Genomic DNA, 15,110 nt, shown 5'->3' with positions numbered 1-15,110 from the left:
GGCGGATGAGAATCTGATGGTGTTCAACGCCGATAAATGCAAGGTTCTCCACCTTGGGAAAAAAAACCCGCAGCATCCTTATAGGCTCGGCAGTGCTATGTCGGTTAGCACTATGGAAGAAAGAGACTTGGGGGTCATCATTGACCACAAGATGAACATGAGCCTGCAATGCGATGCTGCGGCTAGTAAAGCGACCAAAACGCTGGCTTGCATCCATAGATGCTTCTCAAGCAAATCCCGGGACGTCATTCTCCCCCTGTACTCGGCCTTAGTGAGGCCGCAGCTGGAGTACTGCGTCCAGTTTTGGGCTCCACAATTCAAAAAGGATGTGGAGAAGCTTGAGAGAGTCCAGAGAAGAGCCACGCGCATGATCAGAGGTCAGGGAAGCAGACCCTACGATGACAGGTTGAGAGCCCTGGGGCTCTTTAGCCTGGAAAAGTGCAGGCTCAGGGGTGATCTGATGGCCACCTACAAGTTTATCAGGGGTGACCACCAGCATCTAGGGGAACGTTTGTTCACCAGAGCGCCCCAAGGGATGACGAGGACGAATGGTCACAAACTACTACAAGATCGTTTCAGGCTGGACATAAGGAAGAATTTCTTTACTGTCCGAGCCCCCAAGGTCTGGAACAGCCTGCCACCGGAGGTTGTTCAAGCGCCTTCATTGAACACCTTCAAGATGAAACTGGATGCTTATCTTGCTGGGATCCTATGACCCCAGCTGACGTCCTGCCCTTTGGGCGGGGGGCTGGACTCGATGATCTTCCGAGGTCCCTTCCAGCCCTAATGTCTATGAAATCTATGAAATAAAAATGTATCTCTTTTCTCTTATGTCTTCCTTGTGGGCTGGATTTGCATCTTGAATCCCCATTCCTAAACAGAGATCTTGATGTGCTAAGTCTTTCGTCATTAATGATGGTATCTATGGCAGAACATTGATTTTAGAAGAGCAGACACGTCAGAAGAGCCTGTGAGATGATACAGTATGTTTAGCAGCTGATGCCTTTCTGCTGATGAAGGACAAGAACATCTCCAATAGGGTTGCCAACCCTCCCAGATTGGCTGGGAGTCTACCAGAATCAGTATCGCTCTCCTGGTGACTATTGAAACCAATCCGGGAGATTTTAATAGGATATTTTAAGAAAAAAAAAAATCTCCCTGAATAGCTTCAGTCAGAGTTGGCAACCCTCATCTCCAACCATGAATGATGGTCTTATTGGTCTTATTTCAGGAATTGTCTTATTCCTGTTTTACTCCTTTTAATTTCCTAAGAAGGTTCCTAGCTGTGCTGGTAGCTTTTGTGATGTAAACACATTCTACCATAAGGATTAGAAACATAAGCGAATTTCCAGTAATTTGCTGGAAGAGCTATGCAAAGATTGGGGTCGTTATTGATTGTACTGTATTTTAACTTGTGTCTGAGAGGTGAAAGGTTCTGTTTTATTATTGCCAAATCTCTGACCATACAGTGCTGTTAACATTGTTTTTGTTTTTGTTTCAATTGGAAAAGAATTGTTCAGAGAGAAATGTTTGCTCAGGCATTTATAATTGTGTTTCAGAAGCTGACAGTTGCAAATAATATCATGAATATTACACGCACACAAACACAAACACATACGCACATATATAAAAATATGCAAATTAAATTTAAATCAGTTGTCATCAGTCAGATCCACAGGCCACTGGTGGGTTACTGGCTGACTTGTGCTGGCGATTACATGGGTTCTGTCTCTCTTGTTTGTGTGCATTTCCAGCTGTAACTTTGCATTAAAGAGCCAAAAAGTATTTGACTTTACTGTATGTAAGCAATTGTTGAGGTTGCCAGAAGGGCATTATGCAGTCACTTGTAGGAGCAGAGATACTCTGAATAATATGAATGGAAGGGAGGTAATCCCCCTTAGAAGCTCTCTACAAGCTGGTTCATATTATGAAGAAAAATCTGAAAATCCCTGATTTAGAAGGTTGAACACAGTATGATGCATGGGAAGAATCACTGTAAAACTGTCTGGAGATGAAACCATCTGTAACCAAAAAAGGCAAAAGGAATCATGATTCGGGTCTGGTCACATCTATTTTCCATCTGCTTTATCACATCAGAGATGGCCACTTGTCTCAGGATCAAGCCAAGAGCTGATCTTTGAAAGTATTCATTGCAAGAAGAATGCCTGAATAAAAATTTCCATTTTCCTAAATATGATACGCTTATTCATGTGAGTCATTCTCTATTGGGGAGGGGTGTAAAAGGAAAATTCTCCACACCATGGAAGTATCCTGTCATTTTGAAGTTTAAGGTTACTAAACAGAAAGCAGAAGGTTACTTATGACAGAAAGGCTTTCTGAAAAGGTTCACGACTCACAGGAGGGAACTGCTGCTTGCTTGAAAGGCCTAAAGAGGCATACAAAGTCAGAGAGGTCCTTCCCAGCAGACTACTTAACAAAGAACTGCTCTCCTTTCTTTGTGTCATACTTATTTAATCCACCATAACTGGACTTTGATGGAAAGGAGAATACTGATGATAGGGCCAACGATCCCTACTGCCTTTTTAACTACTATTCAGAGAAAGCAGTGTTTGTTTAAAGAATGTTGGAGGCATGGGATTTTTGAAAACTATTAAAATTTAGAGACAAAATACTTTAACTTTTTGAAAAGCTACAAAATACACTCCCATAATAAAATATGCTAAAGGGCTAATTTAGCTTCCTTTATGAAGATGGCTATTATTAGAAAGACACATGTATACTCTTTGCTTACAATGAAGTTCTTACACCTCACCTTTTTCACTATAAAAATGAATCATGATATATTAAGGAGGAAAAGAATGCTGCCCTGTGCCTCCTTTACAGACAGCTCTTGTACTTAATTGGCACTGTAAAGAAGATTCTGCATGCTACTGCTGTTAGTTTACCCTAGGTACAGATTTTTTTTATAGTTTAGTTTTATTAGAATTTTTTTTTGGCAGTCATGAGGTTGTTTGTCATAGGTGGTCCTGATTCTAAATTCTTTTATACCAGTGTAAATCAGTATTAACCATGTTGACCTGAGTGCACTTGCAGTAATTCCAAGTTAATATAAGAACAGGAATTAGGTCCTTTAAAACAAAACTACAAGGGAAAATATAGCACTTGTCGTTGAAGTCCCATTTTGTTTTCATCGCTGTTGCTAAATGCAGTCTTGTATCTTGGCAAGAAATGAAATTCATTAGCTTGTATTATGCAGTTTTCTTTTTTCTTTAGAAAAATAGGTTGTTTTCATGGTCTGCTTGGAAAATCAGTTTCAAAAGGTTCAGTTCTGTGCATACAGTTGATATTTTTTCCAGCAGAGGGCAAGAAAGTATAACTAATAGAAATGATGCTGTTTTCTCTTACTTTATCCCTAGCAGCTGCATCTGAAATGTTAAACTGTATAGCCTGAGGAAGGAACAAGAAAGCTAAAACCCATCCCTTCTTTAGATCATAATGGGTTTTAAACATGGTCTATAATTCTTCAAGGATTTCCATAGGAAAGACAAAATATAATAAAAGAGCTGGAGAGACCACCAGGACTGCCACCTGGCCCTGGGTGCCTTGTTAGAGCTATGAAAAATATTTTCTTACAGCTTAGTTCTGATTTTGAAGATGTGAGTGTGAAAGCTGTATACAGTGTCTCTTCAAATCAACTACTCTGCTAGCATGCAGATGCTCATTAGATGTTTAGATGGCTACACTATAGGCTTATGCACCACTGCATATCCAATACAAGGTTAATATCCCTGGGGCATGCTATAGATTTTGAATTCAAACATGCAAGGCTTGATTAAACTTCCATTCAAAATAAATGGCAAAACTGTTATTGACTTCATTTGACACAGGTGTAGTCTGTAGCCTTAGTTATTAAGGTTCAAACGATGCAGTTCTTAATGAGGCAACACTTTTATGAAATCTGATTTAGATCCTAGAACTTGTTTGTAATTTAGCAGCAAGTATTGAGGCTTATATTAATGTCTCTCAAACTCTTCATTGTCATGATTAAACAGGAAAAAAAAAATCCATAGCCATAAAGCGAGAGTGGTTGTCACTTCTTCATGAGTATCCCTAAGTCATTAGCAGGACAGTGACTCCGAGGTGGAGCATCTGACAGTCTGATGGACAAACCCAATATTCAAATTAAATGTCTTGTTGCTTTCTTTGTGGTAACTTCCATTGCTTTTAAAAGTTTGGAATAAAAATCACCTGAGCTGATGAGCAAACGTCTTGAACTTTTTTCTCATTGCTTCCTAATTGGTTAGATGAAATGACTTTTCTTATGCATTAGAGATCTTAGGCTCTGTTCTGATCCCACTCAGTTTGCTGAGAATTTTGTCACTGACTACAGTGGAATGATGATCCTGGAGTACTAATAAAAACAACATTTGGCATTGGTGCTCAGGTACTGTGTCGCTGTGTTCACAGAGTAAGAAACTAAATAGAACAGAAGTGATTCTAAAAGTGCTAAAGCTTTTACATTTAATAAAAAACAGATGTTTCATATACTTACTTTGGTCTGAGAGAAAATAAAAACTATATTAGCAGAGAATAAGCTATTTTTGGAAAATAATTTGCTGTATTTTCTTGTTTAAAGTGTTCCCAGTCACACTGGAACAATACAGTATGGATCTAGGAAGAAGCAGTATGTCTTTTGCCATAAATTCAGTATTCTTCATCAGTGAGGTTGTTAGTTATGATTGTACTACACAAGTCAATAGTTTCCACATGCACATATTAATTCTGACTTAAGCCTCTAATAACAGATGCTGGTTATAAAGAGAGCAATGTATTTTTTGAGCCCTTGAAGTAAAACTGACATTAAAAATACAGTTAGCTTTGTAGCTATGATCAACAGAAAAGGTTGTGTAATACTGACATCTTGATGGTACTATTACATTTATTCTCCTTCAGCAATGTTCATATCAAATGTGCCCCGTTTACAAGCTCAACTTGCTATCTGTAGATCAAGCTGTGTTTATTTTTCTGCTTCATATACTGTCCCCAAGCCTGTGGGTTGTTTACAGTGGAAATATAGATTGATTTCTGGATAAAGACTTGTTAGATTTAGGTTTGAGCACTCCTCAGATTTCTCAGTGCTTTTAAAGTATTTTGGTCATTAAACCCCCCCCCCCCCCCCGTTTTCTTACTGCTCTTACACTATTTTCTCTCTTTGCTGCATATCTTCTAACATCTTTATATTTGTAAAAAAGGAATGTGTTATGTCATATACTTACTTTTAACTAACTCCTATATTTTCTCTTCCAAGACAAACTTTTCCCTGTAGAAATCCATCAAACCACAGAAATATTTCCTTGACTTGCAATAAATCAGATCATTCAAAACAGTCTAATATTAGGGCTATCATTCTCTATTATGTCCACACTTCATTGAGAAATACTGGATAATGATGGTTATAAGGAGTTATTTGGCCTTGTTTGCTCTTACTTGCTCATATCTGCATAATGAAGTGGGGGAGAGGAAACTACTATGATTTCTGTTACTGGTACATGCTCTATCAGAGTTTACAAGAACAGAAGCTCTCATGTAGGTAAGATTACCTCTCCCATGCTCTCTGCATACCTTTCTTTTCTCTTTCACCAAAGTTGGAATGGTACTGGCCTAGAGACAGCTTTGCTGATAGGGGTGGGCAAAATGGTAGAACCAGCCAGAGGCCAGACTCCATTTCCCAGCAGCCCCTGCCTGTGTGGTTGGGGCTGCTGGGAGACCCCAGCAGCAACCATTCTGTGATAGCATGAAGCTGGGGTTTCCATGAAGACTGGCCCAGCAGCACTGGCAGGATGCATGGCAGGGTGTGGAGTTGCTCTGGAGCTGAGTTGGGATCTTGCAGGTGTGACAGTGTGGTCCAGAGCCGGGCAGAACCATGATCTGCAGCAGCGGAATGCAGCTTTGCCCCAGCTCCTTGCAGTGGTGACAGTGTGGTCTGGAGCCAGAGCAGAGTCACGATCCACTGCTTACACGGCCCTGCCCGGGGCATGCAGACTGCAGATTGCGATTTTGCCCTGGCTGTGAACCATGGTGTCACCACCACAAGATCCCAGACCAGCCCTGGAGCAGCATCCCACCTTGTCGCATGCCCTGCCAGCAGGGTTGGTGCTGGGGGGGACTTGGAAGGCCTATAGCCACCCTCAAATTCCCCATTGTACCCCGTAGCCACCCTTCCCAGTGGTTCTTCCACCTCTGCCGCCTGTCCTGCACAGGCGGCGGCAGCTGAGCCCACCCCACTTCTGCCTGCAGTATAGCCTTGCCCTCAACCCCCCACCAGGAAGAGGCTGCCACTGCTGCTGCCTGCCAGTGCTGCTGGGGTCAGTCTCCACGGAAACCCCAGCCACACGCTATCACAGTGCACCCTCTATCCGGGTCTCCATGGAAACCACTGCAGCCATGCAGGCAGGGGCTGTTGGGAAATGGAGTCCATGGAGCAGACTTTGCCCACTCCTGTGATAGATGTTTCTCTTACCTGTGCTTACCTGTGGGTTTGTCACTCATCTTGGCATACTATAAAACAATACTTTCAGGAACACTCTGAAATGGAGTTGGTTACGCAACCTTAAAAATACCTGTACTTTTGCAAAAGTTTAACAAAACAAAGTTCTGCTTTCACTGAACATGGCATAAATTCAGAATGGGCATATCTACATGTGCATATTAATGCCCACAAATTAACTCTGGTGCTTATCACACCAAAGTGTATTGCTCTAGGGTGCATGTCTTCATGTATGCTTGGGAACGCAGCATGTCGAGCAGGGGTGGAGCAGTCCTGACTGGCAGGGGGCCCAGTAGTCTAGCCTGCCAGCCCAGGGCTGCTCCCCACAGCTCAACATGCTGTGGAGGGGCTGGCTGGGGCATGAGGGTGCTTCAGTGAGGGATTAGCCAGCAGGCAGCCCCTGCACTGAAGCACCCTCATGTCCCAGTCAGCTGGGGCAGCATCTACATGTGCACTGTTGCAGAGGTTTTTAGATGCATGACATTTACTATGCAACTAATTAGTTTACTGTGCAGTAAGTGTCTTGTGTAGATGTGCAGAGTAATCTCTTGATTGCCCCAGTGGGCAAAATTCAGTTCACACAAGGATTTGTAATGGTGAAAGAAAGTCTTCAGTACAGTGCAAGAGTGAAAGACACTCATAGTTGCCTTGCTCAGCCAACTTTTAAAAGTCTCTGTAATCTTTGAATAAAAAATAGGTCAGATTGTTTTCTCTCGTTTCTTTTCTTGTTTTTTTTTTATTGTTTTCTCACGGGCATGCAATAGTTCAGTCTTATATTCTGCACTCTGTGGATAACTGCTGCATCAAGGAACCTCTGAAAGCCATCTGGTGAGTGATATTGTTCTGCCATTTTTTTGGCCTATCATGATGTATCATTTCCCTAAACATAATGCTTGGTTCACCAACTGGGATACTGTTTTACTCAAGTTGTTTTCTTTTTTCTTTTTTTAAAATCCTATCAGATATACAGAACAGGCCACATAGCATGTTTTTCTATAGTATTTTTGATAGTGTTTACCATATGTTCTCTCCAATTTCACAGCAAGAACATATGCATATGATTCCCTAGCTCTCTGTTACAATGCCAATGCTTATCTGAGACATCTCTGAAGGATGATGAGTAATATGACAGAATAAAGGTCCTATGAGGGTAATTAAAACAAATCCAAATGTTTTTCATAGATTTCATAGACATTAGGGCTGGAAGGGACCTCGCAAGATCATCAGGTCCAGCCCCCTGCCCAAAGAGTCAGCAGGGGTCAAATGATCCCAGCAAGATAGGCATCCAAGTGTTTCTTAAAGGAATCCTGAGTAGGTGCCTGCACCACCTCTGGGGGGAGTTTATTCCAAGCTCTGGCGACTCAGACAGTAAAGAAATTTTTCCTTATGTCCAGCCTAAAATGGTCTTCCAAGAGTTTGTGACCATTGGACCTAGTCCTCCCGTGGGGTGCTCTGTTGAACAGACATTCTCCCAGTTCCCAGTGCACACCCCTTATATACTTACAGGCTGCCACCAAGTCACCCCTGAGCCTATGGTTCTCCAGGCTGAAGAGTGCCATATCTCTTAGCCTCTCCTCATAAGGCCTGCCCTCTTGTCCTCTAATCATTCACATGGCTCTCCTCTGTATTCTCTTGACCCTCTCCACATTCTTTCTGAATTGGGGAGCCCAGAACAGGACACAGTATTCCAGCTGTTGTCACCAAGGCCAAGTAAAGTGGGAGGATGCATCAGAAGATGCAGGCCAGAGTTTTGTTTGGTTTGCTGGCTGTGGTGCCACATTGGTGGCTCATGTTCACCTTGTGGTCAATCATGATCCCCATGGGATGTTTTAAACAGATCTTTTCCTAATAACTTTGAACTGATCTTTTCCTAATAATCTCCAGTAACCTCCTACTAGGGCTGTGCAAAGGTTCGGTAGCTGATTTGATTCGGAGGAGATTCAGCTCAATTCAGGGACTGAATTTCCAAATCCAGATTGAATCAGGAGACCAATTTAAAGCTCCAAATTGATTTGAAGCATCCAAATCAAGTCAGAAAAGATTCAGCAATTCAGCAATTCAGCCATAGACTAAACATCTGACACAGTTGCCTCCACCAGAGCCTCCACTCTGAGTGTTGCCACGCCCGTATACAGTCCCCCACCCCCTTCCTGAGTAATGCGACCCCCCCATCCACCCCTCTCCCATGCTTCTTCCTCCCTCTTTCCCCCAACCCCAACAGACTTACCAGATAGAGGCAGCTATGTCAGCTGCCTGTTTAGCCTATGGCCGAATCTCCCAAGCAGCCCCAAGTCTTTCAGATCTGATTTGGCTTAATTGAATTGGGACAGTGATTCAAATCTCTGAATTGAATCACTGTCCTCCAAATCGACTGAATCCAAATCCAAAGCAAATCAGACCAACCTCATTACCTTCTACGATCAGGTCACAAAAGCATTGGACACAGGTGTCATGGTGGATGTAGTCTTTCTGGACTTCAGCAAGGCCTTTGACACTGTCTCCTACCCCATTCTCATCAAAAAACTAGGTGACTGTGGCACTGATGCCTACACAGTCAGATGGATTGCAATTTGGCTGAAGGGTCGTACTCAGAGGGTAGTGGTGGACGGGTCTTTTTTGACCTGGAAGGAAGCGGGCAGTAGAGTCCCCCAGGGCTCAGTCCTTGGTCCCGCACTGTTCAATTTCTTTATTAGTGACTTGGACAACGGAGTAAAAAGCAGCCTGTTTAAATTTGCTGATGATACCAAGATTTGGGGTGAGGTGGGCATGCTAGTAGGGAAGGACAGATTATAGCAGGACCTGGACAGGTTACAGGGTGGGCTAATGGAAATAGGATGGGTTTCAATACTGACAAGTGCAGGGTACTTGGGCAGTAGGAACCACCAACACACTTATAAGCTGGGAAACTCCCTTCTTTAGAGCTCGGTGGCAGAAAGAGATCTTGGAGTCATTATCGACTCCAAGATGAACATGGGCCGACAATGCGAGGTCACGGTCGGCAGGGCTAACCAGACCTTATCGTGCATCCACAGGTGCACCTCAAGCAGGGCCAAGGAGGTGATCCTCCCCCTCTATGCAACACTGGTCAGGCCGCAGCTGGAGTACTGTGTTCAGTTCTGGGTGCCGTACTTCAGGAGGGGTGTGGACAGCATTGAGAGGGTCCAGGGGAGGGCCACCCGCATGATCCGGGGACAGCAGGGCAGACCCTATGAAGAGAGGCTACGGAACCGTAACCTGTTCAGCCTTTGCAAGAGAAGACTGAGGGGAGACCTGATGGCCATCTATAAACTCACCAGGGGGCACCAGAAGGGTTTGGGAGAGACCCTGTTCCCCCTAGCATCCCCCAGGGTAACAAGGAATAATGGCCATAAGTTGTTAGAGAGTACGTTTAGACTAGATATCCAAAGGCACTACTTTACAGTCAGGGCAGCTAGGATCTGGAACCAACTTCCAAGGGAAGTGATGATGGCTCCTACCCTGGGGGTCTTTAAGAGAAGGCTTGAGGTCTACCTGTCTGGTGTCATTTGAGCCTGGTTTTCTCTCTTGCCTAGGGGAGGGGGTCAGATTTGATGATCTACAAGGTCCCTTCCGACCCTACTTCTATGAATCTATGAATCTATGAATATTTGCCGCTTCACAGAGACCTACCTCCTACCTGTAACTCTAGGCCCCTTGCTTTGTATTTTAGACAGGGTGCATCTACACATGCATTTTACTGCAGAGTAGACTAATTAGCTCCACAGTTGCTACATCTACATGAGTGGTGGACTGTGCAGGTGTTACTGTGCAGCCATTTAGTACTTGCATAACTAAGTACTAAATAACTGTACAGTAATCGGCATAACTGCACAGTAGTGTCCCTACATGGTTTTTTTCTGATGCTACTGCTCAGTAGCATCTTATGTAGATATGGCCAGTAAAGTGTCACTATCTACATGTGTGCCAGTTTTAGGCTCAGTAAACTAATTAACTATGTCATAAGATAGTACTGTTGGGGACAGTACAATCTTATGGTGGAGTAATTAACTGTACTGAAACACGTGTCAGTGATGACTGAGCAGGGGCCAGCCTCCTGACTGCGACACGACTCCTTGGGGTTAGCATCTTCATGCCCTAAGCCACTCTGCCTCCCAACACCAGAAGGCAGAGCCTGGGGATGACCCCCATGCCCTCTGTTGGTCTGGGCCTGCTCTACCTTAGCTCAAATTGCTGCTGTCCTGGGCACATGTGTAGATGCTGCACCCAGGAGCAGTTTACTCTGGGGTATGTTGCTTTACTTTAATTTTACATGCAGATGCACCCACACAGCTGTATCTGTATCTATCATGGTTGCTTAAGGATCAAGAGCCACCCGCTGTGATTTGAAGATGCAGGAGCTTTGAAGTACCCAAGTGTTTTCCAGCAAATGCAATGTTGGTGCCCCAGTCTTTTGATTGTAGCCTATTGTGTGATGGGTTGAACTGAAAACCCAGAGACATCAAGGAAGTTGCAGTAAGGTAAAAAAAGAGGTGGAGACTTACTGCATGCCCGCTGTTTTGCAGCTGGTGAATCCATGCCCCACACAACAAGTGAAAGCAAAACTATGGTAGCATAGCCCTCTTCTGTTGAGGGAAAAATGGCTATGGTTTAGCATTCATTTTAGCAGTCTTAAACTTCCTGTGTTTAAGAGTGCATAGGTAAAGAGGGTTTCTTTCTGTTTCCTTCCTCTTTGTATAAGCATCCAAATATGGTTTACTCCATGGGATTTTTGGTCATCTAAGTGCTCATAATGCCACTAATGCAAAGATTCTTTTCCTGGGCACATGGCAAAGCACATGTAAACAGCTAGGCTCAACTCTCTAGTGACACAGACTGAGCATGCACAGTAGCAGCTGAATTGCTATGCACACCCTTTGAGGATGCATGGGAGCCTTAGATATATGAAAATGGAACTGGATAAAACCCATAATTACCAGATATAGCCTCAGAAACAGGAAAGCGGTGTAGGAGGTTGCTCTTTTGCCTCTAGTCCAGAGGGGTTTTGGACTTGGATGTTTCAGACTTCCAAGCACAGTACTCTAGGCATCATGCCCTAAGTCAGTCATTAAGCTACCCCTTCTCCTGTGGTCCACTTGAAGCTGAACTACCATATAACGGTCATTTGAAAAAAAGGGTGCAGGGCATTGCATGAGAAGCTTCTTCCTCATTGGGAGCAAGGGTCCTAGCCAAAACCCAGGGCCATTCCCTTTTAGGCCAGCAGCCACCTTACTGAGCTGCGCACCCTCTGGCTTGTTCTTTCTCTCTTGGCCCCACACACCTACCCTTCATGGCTGCCTAGGGGCCAGCTGCAAAGGGAGCAACAGAGAAGGCAATGATGACTGACCTGTGGCAAGGTGGTAAAAATGCTGTGCTGGGAAGTCTGGTTTGGGGGCCAAGGCACATGACTTATGAGGAGAGGCTGAGGGAAGTGGGCTTATTTGGTTTAGAGAAGAAAAGACCGGGGAAGATTTGATAACAGCCTTTAACTACCTGGAGGGGGGTTCCAAAGAGGATGGAGCTAGACTCTTCTCAGTGGTGGCAGATGACAGAACAAGGAGCAGTGTTCTCAAGTTGCAGCAAGGGAAGTTTAAGTTAGATATTAGGGGAAAAAAACCAAATAAAACTTTCTCCCTAGGAGGGTGGTGAAACACTGGAATGGGTTACCTAGAGAGGAGGTGGAACTTCATCCTTGGAGATTTTTAAGGCCCTGCTTGACAAAGCCCTGGCTGGAATGATGTAGTTGGGGGTGGTCCTACTTTGAGCAGGGGGTTGGACTAGATGACCCCCTGAGGTCCCTTTGAACCATAATTTTCTGTGAGTCTATGCTTCTAAGTCAGGGAGACTTAGCTTCAAATAAACTATATGTGAGGTAAGTGTCCAGTTAAGTGTCTGAATAACTGGGAAAAGATGGTCTTTTTCACTTTATTGCCAGTGCATATGCCTAGCCTGGGCATATACATAGTCATCCACACATACAGGGCTATGTGTCTAGACTGTGTATAAATGGCATTTTTAGCATTTAGATGACTATGTAGATGACCAATCAGGATGCCTAGGTAACAGAAAAGATGCAACTGATATAAGGCAAGTCCCCATTCGAGAGAGCCAGTCTTACGGGTGGGCAATGTGGCTCAGGGTACAGTGGTCAGGGGGTGTCCCTCCATACCTCTCTGCTTCCTGTCCAGATTGTGCCCCATGGCCCTGTTCACCTGCCTCTGCTTTTGCCTCTTCCAGCAGCAGCACTACTAACTTGGGGCAGGGTGATGGAAGTTGGCTGGCTGCAGGTCTCAGTGATGATGGGGAATACCTGCTGGACTTAGTGGAGAAGGCAAGCTGTAAGCACTGCTCACCATCCTGCACCCACAACTGGCTCTACAGAAGGGAATCTAACTCAAAGAAAGGGTGCCAAAATACAAGTTTGCACAGGGAGCCGTTTTCCCTAAGGCCAACTCTGTCACTCCTCCCTTTTAATATACTCTAATTTGATTATTTGTCTATGTGTTTCCTATCTTCTTCCTGAGTGTGCAATGTAAGATCTAAGTTATTACCCTTTGAGGTTTTCAAGGCAGCATAATTGAATAATAATGCAGTTTCTGCTCAGGTGTTTTTCAATGAAGAGTAGAACCCCCTTAAGTTTTACAAAAACCTCTTTATTGCACATTTTATTTTAAATTATGTGAATTTGTACGTATTTGTGAAATGTAGCTGTTTCTTTTAAAACTTCTAAATCCTTTACTGTAAGTCAACAAGATCCTCCTCAGTCCTATGATGGTGAAATCAGTAACATTATGTTTTCAAATTACTTGATATGTAACAATATCCACTGAATAAAGATTGTATTTGGTTCAGTAGTTTTCTTACATAGTGTGTGTGAATTTGCAAAGGTCTAAGAATATTTAAGTCTTTGAATGCTTGAAGGTTGATCTGTCCCATACATTAGAGGGATTTACATTGACAAGAAGTTGTATGCTGTTTAGAAAACTTGAATGATAGATTCTCATCTCAGGTTATCTGGTGTGTGACTGAATTCCATCATCTTAAGAACACGTACAAGTAACAGGCATTCTGCAGGAATGAGTCATGTAATGCTGAAGATACTTTAGTGAGTACAATGAATTTCAGAGTAGAAAAAAACTTGTATGTTTGAAATACAGGGATTTATCACCAAGCATAGTTAAAAATAAGAAAAAGTGACTAAAGAACTGCATGAATAGCCTTTGATAAAGGCTTTCTTTGTACAAGAATTCCAGTTGTTGGTGTCTGATGCTCTTTTCTATCATGATTTGCCTTTGTGGATGTTTGTACTGGCAAGGGTAATTCACTATTTATGGTATGCAGAATTCATTAACATTAGTCACTGTACTGTGTTTTTTAATCACCAGCAACATGTGTTCCTGGGTACAAATTTGCATCTGTCATACTAATCATTTTGCCGGGGTTTAGTGACTAAGGCACTTTTCTAATGAGTTTAAATGACACCAGTTTAGAAATGAGGAAATCTGATTTTTAATTGATTACGTACCTTACCTTTAGATCTATTCCTCTAGGCAAATGTAAATCCAATGACTGTCATTTCAGACATTTTCAATATGTATCACATTTAGCTAATACTTATGTCCTTATTTTGGATTAGCAATATATTTGAAATAAAAATATAGCAATATAGGAGATAATTTCTAGATGATCTTGCCTATTTAAAGCTTAGAAGCAACAGCTGTGTGCCAATAGAGTTCTTATAACTTTATGATACCCTAAATTAATATGGAGAACAGAATAATTTTCTCAGAGGATGAGGAAAGGAGGCATCTATTCAAAGTTATTTACTTCCATCAGTGTTTGTAGCTCTTGATTGGTAGTTCAATATAAAAGAAGAATACACATCTGGCTACATGTTCTTTCTGATAGTCTAAGCAGACAGACCAAGCACTGAACCAGAACCAGCTGTTCTCTCCTTGCAAGGAAGGAGCTTGGCATTACCACATGGTGACAAGGAAAAAGAAACTTGCACTTCTGAAGCTCCTTCTCCATCTGCTCTTTGCATACTAGATATTTCTTGTCCATCTCCAGGGTTTATAACACTGAAGGAAAACTAACAAATAAAATAAACTTCCATCAAAATGTAAAGGACCAAACCCAAACCAATGCTTCAAATAACCTGTCTGTTTGGTAATGCTGTTTAGTTAAACATACTTGGTGCCTTTTTAAAACAAAATGTATTAGCAATATGGAAAATATTAACATTTCATAAAAACATGCAGTTTGATCTTACACCAAATACATATATAGGACTTTTAACAAGAATATAGATTACAATGTTAAATCAGCATTTTTTTCTGGCAGGCACAGCATGCCTAATAAAAAGTGAATCAGAGAAGAATCTTTATTAGTCTTGTTTAATTGGAATAAAATTTTTCCTTCTTTTGTTGGATTTGGGAGCAATACTTTTATATTTTCCATGAAACTTTTTAACATAAAACTATGTTTGGATATTTGACAGAATAAAACATATTAAAAAAACTGGTTTCAAATGAAAGAAGCTAAGCTAGATTGTATTTGAAAAAATGTAAGTTCTGTAACACAAACT

The sequence above is a fragment of the Alligator mississippiensis genome, chromosome 1, assembly GCF_030867095.1.
Source record: "Alligator mississippiensis isolate rAllMis1 chromosome 1, rAllMis1, whole genome shotgun sequence".
NCBI classification, from domain to species: Eukaryota; Metazoa; Chordata; order Crocodylia; family Alligatoridae; genus Alligator; species Alligator mississippiensis.
This window is presented reverse-complemented; position numbering follows the sequence as displayed.